This window comes from Gymnodraco acuticeps, unplaced genomic scaffold, assembly GCF_902827175.1.
Source record: "Gymnodraco acuticeps unplaced genomic scaffold, fGymAcu1.1, whole genome shotgun sequence".
Taxonomy (NCBI): domain Eukaryota; kingdom Metazoa; phylum Chordata; class Actinopteri; order Perciformes; family Bathydraconidae; genus Gymnodraco; species Gymnodraco acuticeps.
In genome coordinates, this window is record NW_022990295.1 from 2059926 (window position 1) to 2074051 (window position 14126).

Genomic DNA, 14126 nt, shown 5'->3' on the forward strand with positions numbered 1-14126 from the left:
GCTAGGGGTAAACCACTGGACTGTCTGTTGGTTTGGAAAGGAAAATCCTGCAAGCCTCTCAACTGGGTCTCTGAAATGAATTAATAGACGTTTCTATGTTTAGATGCACTGGAATATACTAGCTTATTTACAAAAGATGTATACTTTGATTTTTGCTTAATGTCAAAAATGACCAAGACAAGCTACAAAGCAGTGATGCATTATTCCATCTCACAAGGTTAAAGCCCATTTATTTCTACACTATCATCAACAGTCAACAGTAGTAAATTGTGCATTTATTAGGGACTATTTTCAGCTGTTGAGTAATATATATTTGGTGCTGTAGTTAATTTACCCTAATTACAGAAAGTGGGATTGACTCAAATACACCTACAGAGTGTGTTCCTTGTCACACAGAGCAAGTGTGTGGCATATAACTGTGTTTCAATAATGTATATTAATAGATATGGATATATATTTGTATGTATGCAAATAAGTGTGTGAAACTCCAAACAACATCCTCTTTTCTGTTCTTTATTACAATGTCAATGACCATATAGTTCCTATCATTGTCATAACACTGCCTCTGTACACCTTCAGGAGGACGGTTTAGAGTTCAGCCGTTCACATCGGAGGTCAAGAAGCCATTGCTTGTTTGAATTTAATATATTCAACTGTGTAAAACGGGAAATACAAACTCAGTTTGCTGTTGAACAGTTTTTTTGTACATTCAGCTTTGGGTTATTTGATCAAGACTAATCTATATTAGAGACCTAGATCGCCTGAAGTCAAAGTAGGAAAGTTACTGATTATAATTCATTGAATAAAAAAGACACCATGAAAACCATTCTCACATCTCACTGTGACTATACTGTAAGCTCAACATAGACCGTTTTACACACTAACACAAGAAACAATAACCAGGAACACATATCATGTTAAATTATGTCGTTTTTTAAATGTTGTTATTTGTGACTTTTACAAAAAAAGATTGTGATCTCAATGAAAAGGTTGACTAATTATTTTATTGGGGACTAAAATGGTCTAAAAATGTATGCAGAACCTGTTGTTGGAAATTGCATGAGTACAGCAGACGGAGTGAGTTCAATGAGTTCAAGAGATAATGCAACAAAAGATGAAAGGTAAACAACAATGTCATCAATCAACGTTTGACCGGTCCCTTCTGCCACCACTCCCTGTGCGTTTGTGACAACAGCGCCATGTCAGCACTGCCTGCCCCTATCAGTTGTCAGATTTTAAGGAACTTGTTGGCCAAGGACCAAGACAGGATCACGTCTACACAACCTTACATGACCTATTTACTTAAGCAACATCCGGGATTAAATAAAACATATACATAACTGTGTGACCTTCCCCATATTGACACTGTCATCAGGGTTAAACAGCCACTATTTCTGTTCCGTCTGTCCGTATGTAGCGAGGCCAAGAAGGCTGTTCTGTCGTGCAGTCAACCCTTTGAAGAGCACGGAGTGGAGCCAGTGGTGGAGGAGCATGCATGTTGCTGTTATTGGTGCTTTCTCAGCACTCAGACGCCTCTCGCATCTCAACACTCGCACGCAGCATTGACCCAAAGGGTGGCTGTTAATTTGGCATGGCAAAAACATGGGTTTAAACTGAATGAATAGTCTGATACAGCCACTCCACCGGGAGGGGAGTATGGCTCCCCAAGCCAGACCAAATGACACACCAGCAGTATGGAAATAACTGAAGGACAACATGACAAGGTTCAAGGTCCAAGGTTGTTTATTTGTCATACGAACATAGCTACCGAGTAGTTATGTCGATGTCACAGGCTTCTCCAACAGTGCAACACAATAATACAGAAAAACTGAAAAATATAGTGCAAGTAAATACATGGTGACATGGTGTGCCTTCAAGAGGAATTTGTGAAAACCGTCTGTCTGAAGCTGAAATATGCTTGGTATAAGCAACACAGGAGAATTATGTTTTAGTTATTTTTGGAATCATAGCAACAGTACAGTAGTACAGTAAGGGTGTGCTGTTTAAACAGATGTTTATATTTTCATATGAGGAAAGCATTAAAATGCAAACTTTTGCCTACCATGCTTTGTGTTTGACAGAAAATGTTCCTCAACTGACATTTAACAAGCAAATAATGTTGGCCTAGACATAATAAAATATCAAATCAAAATGAAAGGAGTGTACTGCAGAGTAGCACTAAACAAGGCTTATTTACTATTCAAATACCAATACCACATTGCAAAATGTTCTCCATTAGGGGAAAAGTCCTCTATATCCAATCCTTTACTAGGGTACAGTGAATAAGTACTATCGTCAAAATTAAACTCATTATGCACAATGGTCCCTATTGTCATATTTACCGATGTATGAGCATGTAGACAACTATTTGGGGTATTTATATACATACAAATAAAAAAAGATATAAATATATATATGCAACGTCTGTAATGTACTGACCAAATGATTTTTCATATTAAAACTATATAAAAACGCCACTGTCCTGTTATGGCAAATTCTTATACACTATTATTTATTTTTAATTGATTCCTGTAATACCATAATATGACATTAGGTATATTTAGTAAGTGTTTGCGCTAGTGTAAATAACTTTAACCCTATCCATCAACATTGAATGTGTGTGTGTGTGTGTGTGTGTGTGTGTGTGTGTGTGTGTGTGTGTGTGTGTGTGTGTGTGTGTGTGTGTGTGTGTGTGTGTGTGTGTGTGTGTGTGTGTGTGTGTGTGTGTGTGTGTGGCAAAAATCCATTCAAAGTCAAATTATACTGTTTGTGGCACCTAATAAGCACATAATAAGAACAGTATATATTGTCATGCATAATACACTTACTTCAATGCAATCTTATCTGCTACATTTGAAAGGATTGGTATGAAATCAAAGCTCAGACAAAAAATAAATGATGAAATGCGTGGAACTCTGCAGACGAGATAGAGAGCCATGTAGGTGGTTACTCTTTACTGGAGATCCTCTCAGTCATCACCCTCCGCTGCAGACTGAGTCAACCACCAGTCAGACTTCCAAGCCACAATAGCCAGGTGGGCCGCTGCAGAAATGCTTAAACTGCATTCAATTGTCTCGTGAGCCCTCTGTCTTTCAGCTCCAATTCTCTGTCTGTCAAAGTGTGACACCACAATGAGAAACATAATCATGTTCTGTTCTCAGTCTGAGAACTGTATAAGTAGCTTAGAGAATAAAGCGTGTATGTTTTGGCAATAAAATAAAATAATGCAGCTGAAGTTAAAGCCATGTGGAGCCCTGTGAGCATCAATCCCCACCTTGTAAATCAACAACATGCAAGGTTTGAACCATGGTTGATTGCAAAATATTACAATACAGGTATCATAAATCATATCATAAATACGTGCTTTTTCACATTTCCAGGTATAGGTATACACAGTGTACAGGTATACACAGTGTACTGTACATTATGTAACTCGACAGTATTGTCTTGTTTATCCCACAGTAACATCTAGGAAAAATGTGTAGTATGTGTTCCTTCATGGGAAATGACAAAGAAAAGCCATTAGCCATCTCCACGGCACAAAAAGCCGCTCTCGGTGCCTTACTAGCTGAGACGGACAAAAGGTGAGTGTCAGAGTGATAGAGGAAGTGCTTGTCTTTTCTTCCTGCTCTCAGTGGCACAATAATGAAGAGGATGTCTCCGAGTACACCAGGGCTATCCATTACTGAGTTAACAAGGTCTCCGCTTCTCTATAAGTGAAATCCAAGGTCTGTCTTTCTGTCCGTCACACGAAAGAAAAAACAAATAAACACACACGTGAAATCGTCAAGGTTTTACTCGGGGCCCGATGTGTGCCAAAGAATACTGAGTCTTTGCCCATTAAAAACAAGACACTGTATGGAGACACCATCATGCCATCTTGGGTCCACCTGCAAATGCACACAGGGAAATTCTAAGAGGAAGGCTCACATTTCCCCCAAAGAAAAGTTTGTTCCTGCCAGACTAACTGGTTGTCCCAATGTAAACACGTCGGGGAAAGCAAGGGGAAGCGCCTCCAGCTGCTCGCTTACACTCAAATTCCACCAAGCAGGTTGAATCAGTCCCGCTACCAACAGACTTGCTTTAAAAAATAATTTTCAACAATAAAAAGCAGCTCCTAAAGTAAATTAACAATGAAGACAAATGTCACCACCATTAAACATGTCAGGTCCTTAACCAGGCCTGCCGTCAGGAGGGGTCAAAGGGTACAGATGTCTCCATCCCAAGGCCCATTAAATGTCCGAAGTGATGATGCTACTGTACATTGTTAACAGAAAATTCATGTTAAAATCGGCAGGAGGAAAGCTAGTTAACGTTAGCTCTTTTGCACAGTCTTGCGTTAAGTGAGATTGCATTGACTAAAATAAGGATTACAATTAGTACTAAAACGTAAATAGTAAACAACAGTTGTGAAAGTAAATGTAAACTATGTATTAGAGAGGGAATTATGATATATTTAATTTCCCAACACCAGCTCTAAACAGATTATAAATTATGAATGGATTTGAATTTTTTTTACTTCACTTCAGTATATCAAGTTAATCCTGAAGGTCTTAGAATCATCCAATATTTAAAAAAAACGTTTTAATATTGTTATAGTTTTTGTTACTGAGCTTGGCTAAGCTTCATACATCAACCAAACTGTGAGTAAAACAAGACCTTTCACAACAACCAAACCAATCCCTGCAGCATTCATGATGCATGTGCTATTTTGTGTTTTTCTACAGCATTCAATAGGATCTTTCCACATCCATCCGTCCTCTTGTCTCAATCTGCAAAGCCGTTATTTTACTTTCATCGCATGCAGCTAACGGCTAGGTCAGGAGAATCTAGTTTCTCCATTTGGTGTTGATAGGGGGGATAAAGGAAGATTGATTCCCTCAGACTCATCGTCGCAGGTGTTTGCCTTTACCACCAGTGTCCTCTACAAGCAGTTTCTTATTACACTCTGGTGAGAAAAGGAGGACCTTCAAGTCTTGTGCATTCCAACAATGCTCTGAGGAGTGTGTAATTTCGGAGAGCAAATTTAGGGGGGGAGGCAAATCAGTTTTTATTCAAAGCAGACCTGACTCAAACGGAGATGCACCACACTGTGGTCAGACTTCAAACCAACTTGTTACTTGGCTTTTTCATGTTCAGACTGCTGTAAATTTCCAATCCCTCAGAACCCAGCTGAAAAAAGACACAGACTGTTGTTGATTTCCATCTTTGTGGGAGGCTGTCTCCTTAATAATGTGCACATTGATGGTGAAGCAGCTGATGACCAATTTGTAAGCAAATATCTTATCTTAGTCTTCAAATTGATCATGTCTTTGACATCAATTGTTGAGTAAAGTTAACCAATACTTGCCATTTTTGTCAGCTTCCTTTTTTAGAGCTGTTTCTACTGATTTCACTTCTAAGTGATTGATGCGCAGCACTCTCAGAAGTGAAGCCTTCAGATCAAACTGAGAAGATAGGTTGGATTTCATCATTAGAGTTAATCCATCAACAATGCCCAAGCACTGAATAAAGCCAGAGTAAATGAGTGTGTTTGCTCTGTCTTAAGGGTAAATATTAGTTTGTCCAGATAATGCTATGGGGCTGCTGAGGGTTTCCACAATGCTTAAGTTACACCAGCGTCTGCTCTGTTCCAACAGAGGAATAGTTTCCCACTCTTTCTTCTTCTTGAAAGCCAAACATCAGTAGCAGTCTCAAGTGGCTGAATGTTTTAGTTGATAATCCGGTCTGTCACTCAGACCTACAGTAAGATTAATGGCAGGGGAACTCCTATCTGGCAAACATCCCACTCAATCAAAACAGATAACTTGGTCGGAGAAATTGTTCTCAGATACAGAACTGAAGCAGAAATTGTTGCATTACTTTTTATGGGAGCATGTGAGGGAGCATGCTGACCAAAATTATAAAAATAACGATATATTTTCATTAACTGTATGTTTTTTTAAGAGACCAGCAGCATACGTGGATATTGGTCCTGTATAAGTTGTACTCATTTTGTAGATAGGGTTGTAAAACTGGAATTTAAGAATCACTTACATTTTGAAAATTAAAAGAGTAGTCCTTGTCCTGTGATCTCTCCTGTTGAAGTGTCAAATTAAGTAGGTGGGAAAAGGGAGCCCTCTACTGCTGAGTCAAACCACAATACAGCTCTGAACAGACACACACACACATATTTCAATTGTATTGCCTGCAGTTATGAACCAGGAAGGGTTGGCTGCTTCATTAGGTCAGTAAGAGTACACAAGCTGCACAGAGATGAGATATTTTACATTTAGAACCAATATTCAAAGGTCCAAGGAGACATGACAGTGACAGACTGATAATGCATTCAGACTTTTGGTACCATATCCCTGAAAAAAGAAATGTCCCCGCTTTCTGACTAAGACATCCAATCACTTGACCTTGAAAGAAACCAACAAAAATAGGATCCAGCTAAACCACACTGATGTATGAGCTGCTGTATGAACACATCTTGCAGATCTGCAGCTGCAAGATAGATGGACTTAGGCATGGAAAATATAGGCTCTAAATATGATTGACATTGACAGCGATAATAGCAGCTTCACGCTATGCTGGGTCCATAAGGAGCCGAGCGAGTCTAATTCCTTTGTTGCATCTGCCACATATGTTATGTTTATTTATGGGACGTTGGCCGATTTCGTATCCATGTGTGCTTTATGAGTGCAAGCTCATTAGTCCCCCTTTCTCTCAGTGACATCCAAGGAGCAAAAAAAAGATACCTGTGAGACGTTTGAAGTCGCCTTAATTGTGAGCAAACACGTAGAAAAAACGTTGAGCCGACCCAATCTTAGATTCTAACCAATGATCTTGCCTCGTTGACTGCCCATGAAAACCCTGCTCTCGTCTCAGACCTGCCGATAGCCATCTTTAATGAATAGCTGTGTGCTTCAAGGAGTGCTGACAGATAGAGATCATTTCAGCAACGGTGGGGTTCAGGTCTCAATAATAATCATGGAATTCCATCTTAACCGTTTGGATGTCCTCCATAATGCCACACAGTCTGAGATTGCTCTCGCAATGGACCTACACCAAAATAAAACTTGGCACCAGCGAGGTTTTCTTGCCCAACTCCAACAACTCCATGTCTGAACACCCTGGGCCTCCTCCCAGCTCCAGGATCTATCTGTCGATGAACGCTGACTCTTTGTTGGTGCTTTCTGATCTCAGTTGGAGATACCGGACAGCTAACCGCGACTGAACGCACAGGCACAGCTCCCTGTGAGTGCGTCTGAAAGGCCCAAATTGAGCCATTTCCCCCAATCTCCAAGGAGAGTCCTTATCGTCTGCAAGATCCCGAGTAGACATGTGTATAATTTGCTAAATACTATGCTGATACTGCAAATGAGGTTTAATAGCAGTTTAGCAGTTAAGCTTCATAATGTATGTTTGTGGTCTTTTATAACCAGTAGCAGGAGCATTTTCTTGAAGTAAAAGAAAAAACTCAAACGAAAAGTCAAAGTATCATTAAGTGAGTGTCTGCTGTCATACTTCACTGATATTTGTTGGATTGTTCATCCTGTCATGGCAATGTAATTAGACATGAAAACACAAGACAACTGCTCTGTACTGACTTCTTCCCCCAGGGTAAAGGAACTGTAATTAGACAGGTCTCACTCTGACAAGCTGTCAACCATAATACTGTGTTTTGCAACACCCACAGCTAATTTCTTACCCAACCCTATAAAAGATTGTAATGAATTGAGACATGACTTGTTACTGTATGCTGTCATCGTAGCTATCAATCATGCCAAGCACGCCTACCTTAAACTGCTATAATTTTAAGAGGACAAATCCACACCAAACCTGAGGCCTGTACTATGAAGCCGGATTTTTACTTAGCGAGGTAACTTCAGGGTAAACTCTGGGTTTCCGGTGCTACAATGCTGGTTCTCTTCTTACCGGGGTAGATCTCCATGGTAACTTATGCTGAGCGGCAAACCTGATCCGGAGCAGGTTTGGTTCCAGGATAAGAGATCAACTCAGTGAAAGCACCGCCTGCTGACCAATCAGAGCTCAGTGTGCGGAGTTTAAAGCTATCAAGTCATATTACAGGAGAAAGGAAATATAGAAAAACTGCCGTTGCAGGAAAGACGGCCGGCAAAAATCAACTGACTGCGTGAACGTGAAAATTAATAGAATATCACCTCCCATCTTCAGAGCAATCTGACATATAAAACATTAGCGTTAAGAAAGCTTACTTAAATATCTGCCACAACATAAGTAACCGGATCAAAGTAACATTACGTGCAGTCCGCGGCACTGTGAGTGCAGACGTCGATGTGTCCCATTATCATTCATATCACATCATATCACTAGTCACATCATAATGTATCATATATTTCCTTATCTGAGTCAGCTTCTTGAGCCGTATCTGGCCATGCAACACTTACAGTGTCACATACTGTATGCAGAAGTATTATTTTTAAGCAACACATTAAAGGGGACATATCATGCAAAATGCACTTTTGTACGTCTTTTATACATGAATATGTGTCCCTGGTGTGTCAGGGAACTCACCAAGTGTCAGAAAACACAACCCTCTCTCTTTTCCTCCATACCCAAATCTCGAAAAACGGGGCTGCAACGGATCTGATTCAGACTGATACAGATTTGAGAATTCTCTGACGTCAGGAACGAGGAGCTCCGCCTAAACCAGCGAAGAAGACTTCCCGCGCATGGTTGCCATGGTTGTCCTTCTGTTTATTCCCTCCACGAGGCAAGCGTTTGCGCCTCCTGCTGCTGTAAGTCAATGCAATCCCTCCCCGTCGAGGCAAGCACTGTGTTACAAGCTGGCTCTGCTTGCAACATAAGGACAACAGTTCCACACAGGAGTTGCCCAAAACAATCATTTATTTTACCCCACACAGTGGTAACAACCAACAATAAAACAAAACAGAGGAGCGGTGTCCTGCTGCACCGAGCAGGGCAGCTGAGAGAGAGCGAGAGCCTGTTCTGCAGCCCTCTTATATACTGGAATCAAGGGCCACAGGTGGGTCCCATCACTGCTGATTACAAGAAACACACAGGTTACAGCAGCACCACCTGCTGGACAACCACAGGGTTGTCACAACTGTAATGGCGCATTTCCACTGCAGCGGGTAGCCCCGTTGAAGCGTCCTTAATCGTCCTCAAGCGGCCAGGCCAGTATTTGGTGGCCTTTCCATATAGCATAGCACCGGCTAGCGGGTACTTTTTCCCTCTTTTTCCAGCCCCATAAAATCGTGGTTCTATCAGGCCAGGGCCAGGGCTGAACTAGTGACGTCAACACTCTCGACTGCTGATTGGTCAGAGAGAATCGTCACAAGATCGCGCGCGAGATCATCCCTAGCGTCGCATATATATCTAGAAGCAAGCTTGCAGCATTTTTATACACAGCATTTTTGTAAACGGAGGAGCTACAAAAATGGCAACGTCAAAGAACAGCACACCGTGGTCGACCGAGGAGGTGACGACGTTCCTACATCTCATTGGGGATGATAAAATCCAGCGGGAGCTTGACGGAACAACAAAGCCGATCGCCCCGCCAACACTGCGTTGCTACCCCAGGTCCTAAACTGTAATGGAAATGCGCCACGGCCTCGGACGGCCAGCGAGGCCTGAGCGAGGACGCTTAGGGACGCTTAAACGGGGCTACCCCGCTGCAGTGGAAATGTGCCATAATTCTCTCCGGTAGTCCACCAGCAGATGACAAACACACACCTCTCCACCTCTTCCAAGGAACGAGGGGATTTCGCCGGTCAACATGTCCGTTAAAGTTTAAATCTTCCGGACAAAATTAGAAAAGTGCCGGTCAAAGGTCTTCTTTGTTATTTATTAAGCTTTAAGGCGAGACACCCCAGGTGAATAGGGTAATTTTATTAACTTAAAGGTATCAGCTATCAATTTCTCCAGTTAATTACTTACAATAAGGCAATTGTCTTTTGTATTACAAGTTTTCTGAAATAGCATGTTTAAATATGCAACTTATCCATTATCTCATTAAATATGCACATATCTTAACACATTTCAGGAATCGAAATCTGAACTTTGGATATAGCCAGATTCAAAATGATTGTTTCATTTTGTAGTCATATTAGTATCTAAGGCTTTTACAGAAGGGATATTGGATATCTCTTTTTATCACTCCATAAATCAGAAAATACTGTCAACAGCCCTAAAATATCAATTTTCGCCATGTTTTTAGGTATACAATGTTGTATAATTCAGGCTAGGAATTATATATGAACAAACCCTTCTGTAAAAGCCTTCATAATATTGATAGGAATATAACTGGAAGGTTTGGTGTATCTACGTGCTACTGAAGTTGACATTTCTAACTCAGAGTAGGAGAAAAAACTCATTTTGAGAAAACGACCTTTAAAGATTGCAGTGAGGCGCTAGCTAAACCCTCCTGTTTTTTGGATGACAGCTTGCGCATCGACGCACTCCGTGAAGGTATTTCATGTTCAGGGTAATTTTTTTTTTTATAACCTTGCTTCGTGCAAGTGACAATTGTTGTCGTCTTCTCTGTGAACGTTTTTTTCGCCGTTCTTTTGGCATTTTGAGATTTCAATTTCTAGCTGAAAGCTAACCAGGAAGTGTTTTAGCACACCACGTGACGCATCTGAACGAATCACGTTGTCAGAAATTGACACCAGCCAATGAGATTTCGTTTCTTGGTTTAAGACCCCTTTGTGCTTTCACAATTGGTTGCTCATACAAAGGAAATGACCATATTTGGATCCGATGAGATTGTGCAGGAGAGACACAGCTTTCCAGCGATACCTCTGTTGACATGGTGCACACAGCGGTCGTGGTACTTTATGTTACGTTAGAATGCTAACTTTTGGTGAATTTAGGAGAAATCTACAGACGCAAATAGACAAACTATAGTAAAATAAACACTTAAATGTGTATTTTGTACGTTTTCCTTCCAAAAGCCTGAAAGAAAACATGTTATGGAATCAAAATAGCACAAAATCTCAAAATTGACCAGTAATTGAAAAACGATGTTTTTGCCTGCCGTGTCTCGCCTTAAAACAAATGAATAATGACTCTATATAATCATATAAGAATAAAACACGGAGGACGGAGATCTCTTTTTCTCCCCCTCTTCTGACAGCCCAGCAGCTGATCTCAAAGCACGCTCCCCTCTCCTGCAGGGGGGCGTGGTCAGCTGCAGCTCATTTGCATTAAAGCTATGTTGCAGAATCAGCCCCTGCAAAAACAGGGCTGGAAATAGCAAATCTAGCGAAATGAGGCATGGCTAAAATGCAGGATCTGTTTGGTATTTTGAAAAAAAAACTATATTTATATACTTTATTGAGGTACGGCCCTACAATATATTGTTCAAATATAGCATGATAGGTCCACTTTAAGTTGACGAAACACTAGAGTCAAATGTGGGGCAGTGATATCATAAACCTGTTAATGTACGCATTCAAACACTTTTTTTTTACCAGCTGTATTCACCTTGCAGGTGCAACTATGTGGATTTTATCCAGGATAAAGTGTTTAAGTCATGGATGTTTAAAGTTTAACTTCTTCATATTTGTATAATTATGGCCTGAGCATGAAGTGTGCGTAGACCTATTGTTATTCGTAGAATTCATGTTATGATTCCTCTGTGCTGTAAAACCTGTTTTTGAGGGCTTTATGACGCCATTCATGCAGCGAAATGTTGCACAGACGGCAGGACCGGTGAAAAATTCGACATTCTGGAGTCGATGGGTTCAAAATGTCCAACATGCTCGCTAGCGCCACCTATATGTAAAACATATTTGAAATAGTCGAAATGTTGCACACTTATCCTGGTGGACCTGTTCTACATAAAGTCCTCTTGAACCCCTAAGCTCCGCCTACCTTTTTGTATTAGCATAATGTTAAAAACAGTGAAATATTATCCTAAATTTAAAAAATGTTGTTTATCAACACCAATCTTAGTATACAGCATCGGTGGAGGGTCACACACATTACAGTAGGAAATGAGCATGTTCAGTTAATAAATATGGCCGCCATTAATCAAAACGTATTAGCAAAAAGGTAGGGCTTAGAAATAAATGCTCATAACTCATCAACAATGTATCCATTCACCACAGATTTTGGTGGATAGGTTCAGTCTGTGTTGGGGAACAGGCACACCAAAGCATTTTCATTTGGACTATAGGGGGCCCCAAAAACACCGCAAATTTATAACTCAAGAACGGATGGACGAAATAATTGTTTTCTTTTATAGACATACTCTGGGGGTGAGTATGAACTGAGATTCAAAGTGTCGCAACGACACGTGGGCGTGGCCTATACATTTCTTTTTTATTGCGATATGCTAAAATGAACTACGGACACGAAACTTGGAACACACGTCAAAGCCCACGAACTCTTGGCGACTGTACAAAAAATCGTACGTTTTGGCAAAAACTGCTCAGTAGCGCACAGATTTTCCTCATGGAATTGCGAACATTTTTCAAAATGACTTCCATTAGCCCCGCCCCCCATAAAGTCGGCAATTTTGAAAAATGTGCATTTTCATCAAATGTTTGCAAAATCCTCCTAGGGAAATGACAGAAATCCAATCCAATCCAGGACAAGTTCAGCCCCTATCCAATGCGATGCTAAATTGTGACGAAAACAGTTACTAGCTCAATCGGGGAGGTCGTAAGCTAACAGCGAATTCACAATTTGTGACGATTTACATGTCGCAAATTACTCCAAACTACTCGCATATAGTTTTTTTGATATTAACGAAACGCTGTATACACATTTCTCTTATGATTGCGGACATATTACAAATTGCTGGACGTTCACTCCCCTGAACGTCCAGGTCTTGGTCAGGGTCCTATGGCGTGCAGTTGTGACGCGCCGAGTCTCCTTCAGCTTCATAAACGGACGCAAAGAGCTTTCAACTGATTGCAATGTATTCCCATACAGCGGCAGTATTTGACGCTCAGGGAAGCACCGCATCGGTCCATGTTGGCGGCATTTATAGGCAATGTGAGCGTCCATTCCCATTGGATAACGGAGGATTTTACACCCGGAAGTAAGTATTCTCTTTACTGTCAATTGATTTTACAGTGCACTACTCATCAACTCAAAAACACCAGATTATCCTTGTTAATTATACAACATTGATTGGTTTAAATTGTGTACAATGCTTTTGTATTTTTCCTCTTTGATTCGGAGAAACAAATATTTTTTCGGAGTTTAGGTTGGCAGAAGACACTACACTACCCAGAATCCTCAGCTATCATTTGGGACTACACCATGTGCTTTGCTCGACAAATCCCGTGATTAGTCCTCAAGCTCTGTGATTGGTTGACCTCCAACTGCATTCCATATGAAAAAAAACGTTTCGTAAAAGATACAATTATACTTTATTTAGCAGTGCTTGCTTTACTCTTTGAAAGTCATCACATGAATTGCATGATTGCAAGATTGCATGATTGCAGATTGCATGCATAGATTTTTGGAGCATTCTTGAGCCTGATTGCTATGTTTAATGATGATAAAAGTAATCCAATTACAAATATATTGGCTGATATCAACCAAGCTGTTTAACCTGTTCAACCCGGAGGCCCCCGGGGCTTCTTAAAGGAGACATGTCATGCTTTTCCGGTTATTACCCGTCCCCTTGTGTGTTATGAAGGTTTTTATGCATGTAAACGGTCTGCAGAGTCAAACCCCCTCAAAGTACACCCTGTAGCGAGTAAAACTCTAACACAGAAAATACCTCCCCAAAACGCCTTGTTGGAGATTTCTCATTTGCTTCCTGGGTACTCTGACGTGTGAATACCCAGTAGCCACGCCCAGAGCTATGGCCGCACCCTCTGCCAGCCTTTCACGAAACAAAGCTTCCCAAACCTTTTCCTATGCACTGCACTCGGACATGCTGTGGAGTGAATCGTGGTCACCTCTGATGCGGCATTCACACCAGCGCTTTTCCCTTTCTAGCTCCGAGCGGGAGCTTTTCTGGTTCAGCTCCGGTTTCCCTTTTCTGCTCCCGCTCTGTTCACACCGCCCAGAGCTGCCGCTGCTGCGTCATGACGTCACCGTTTACGTGCCTGCTTCATAAAATCCAAACCGCGCGGAAATCCCTCACATCGACAACAACAACAATGTCCGATTGTATT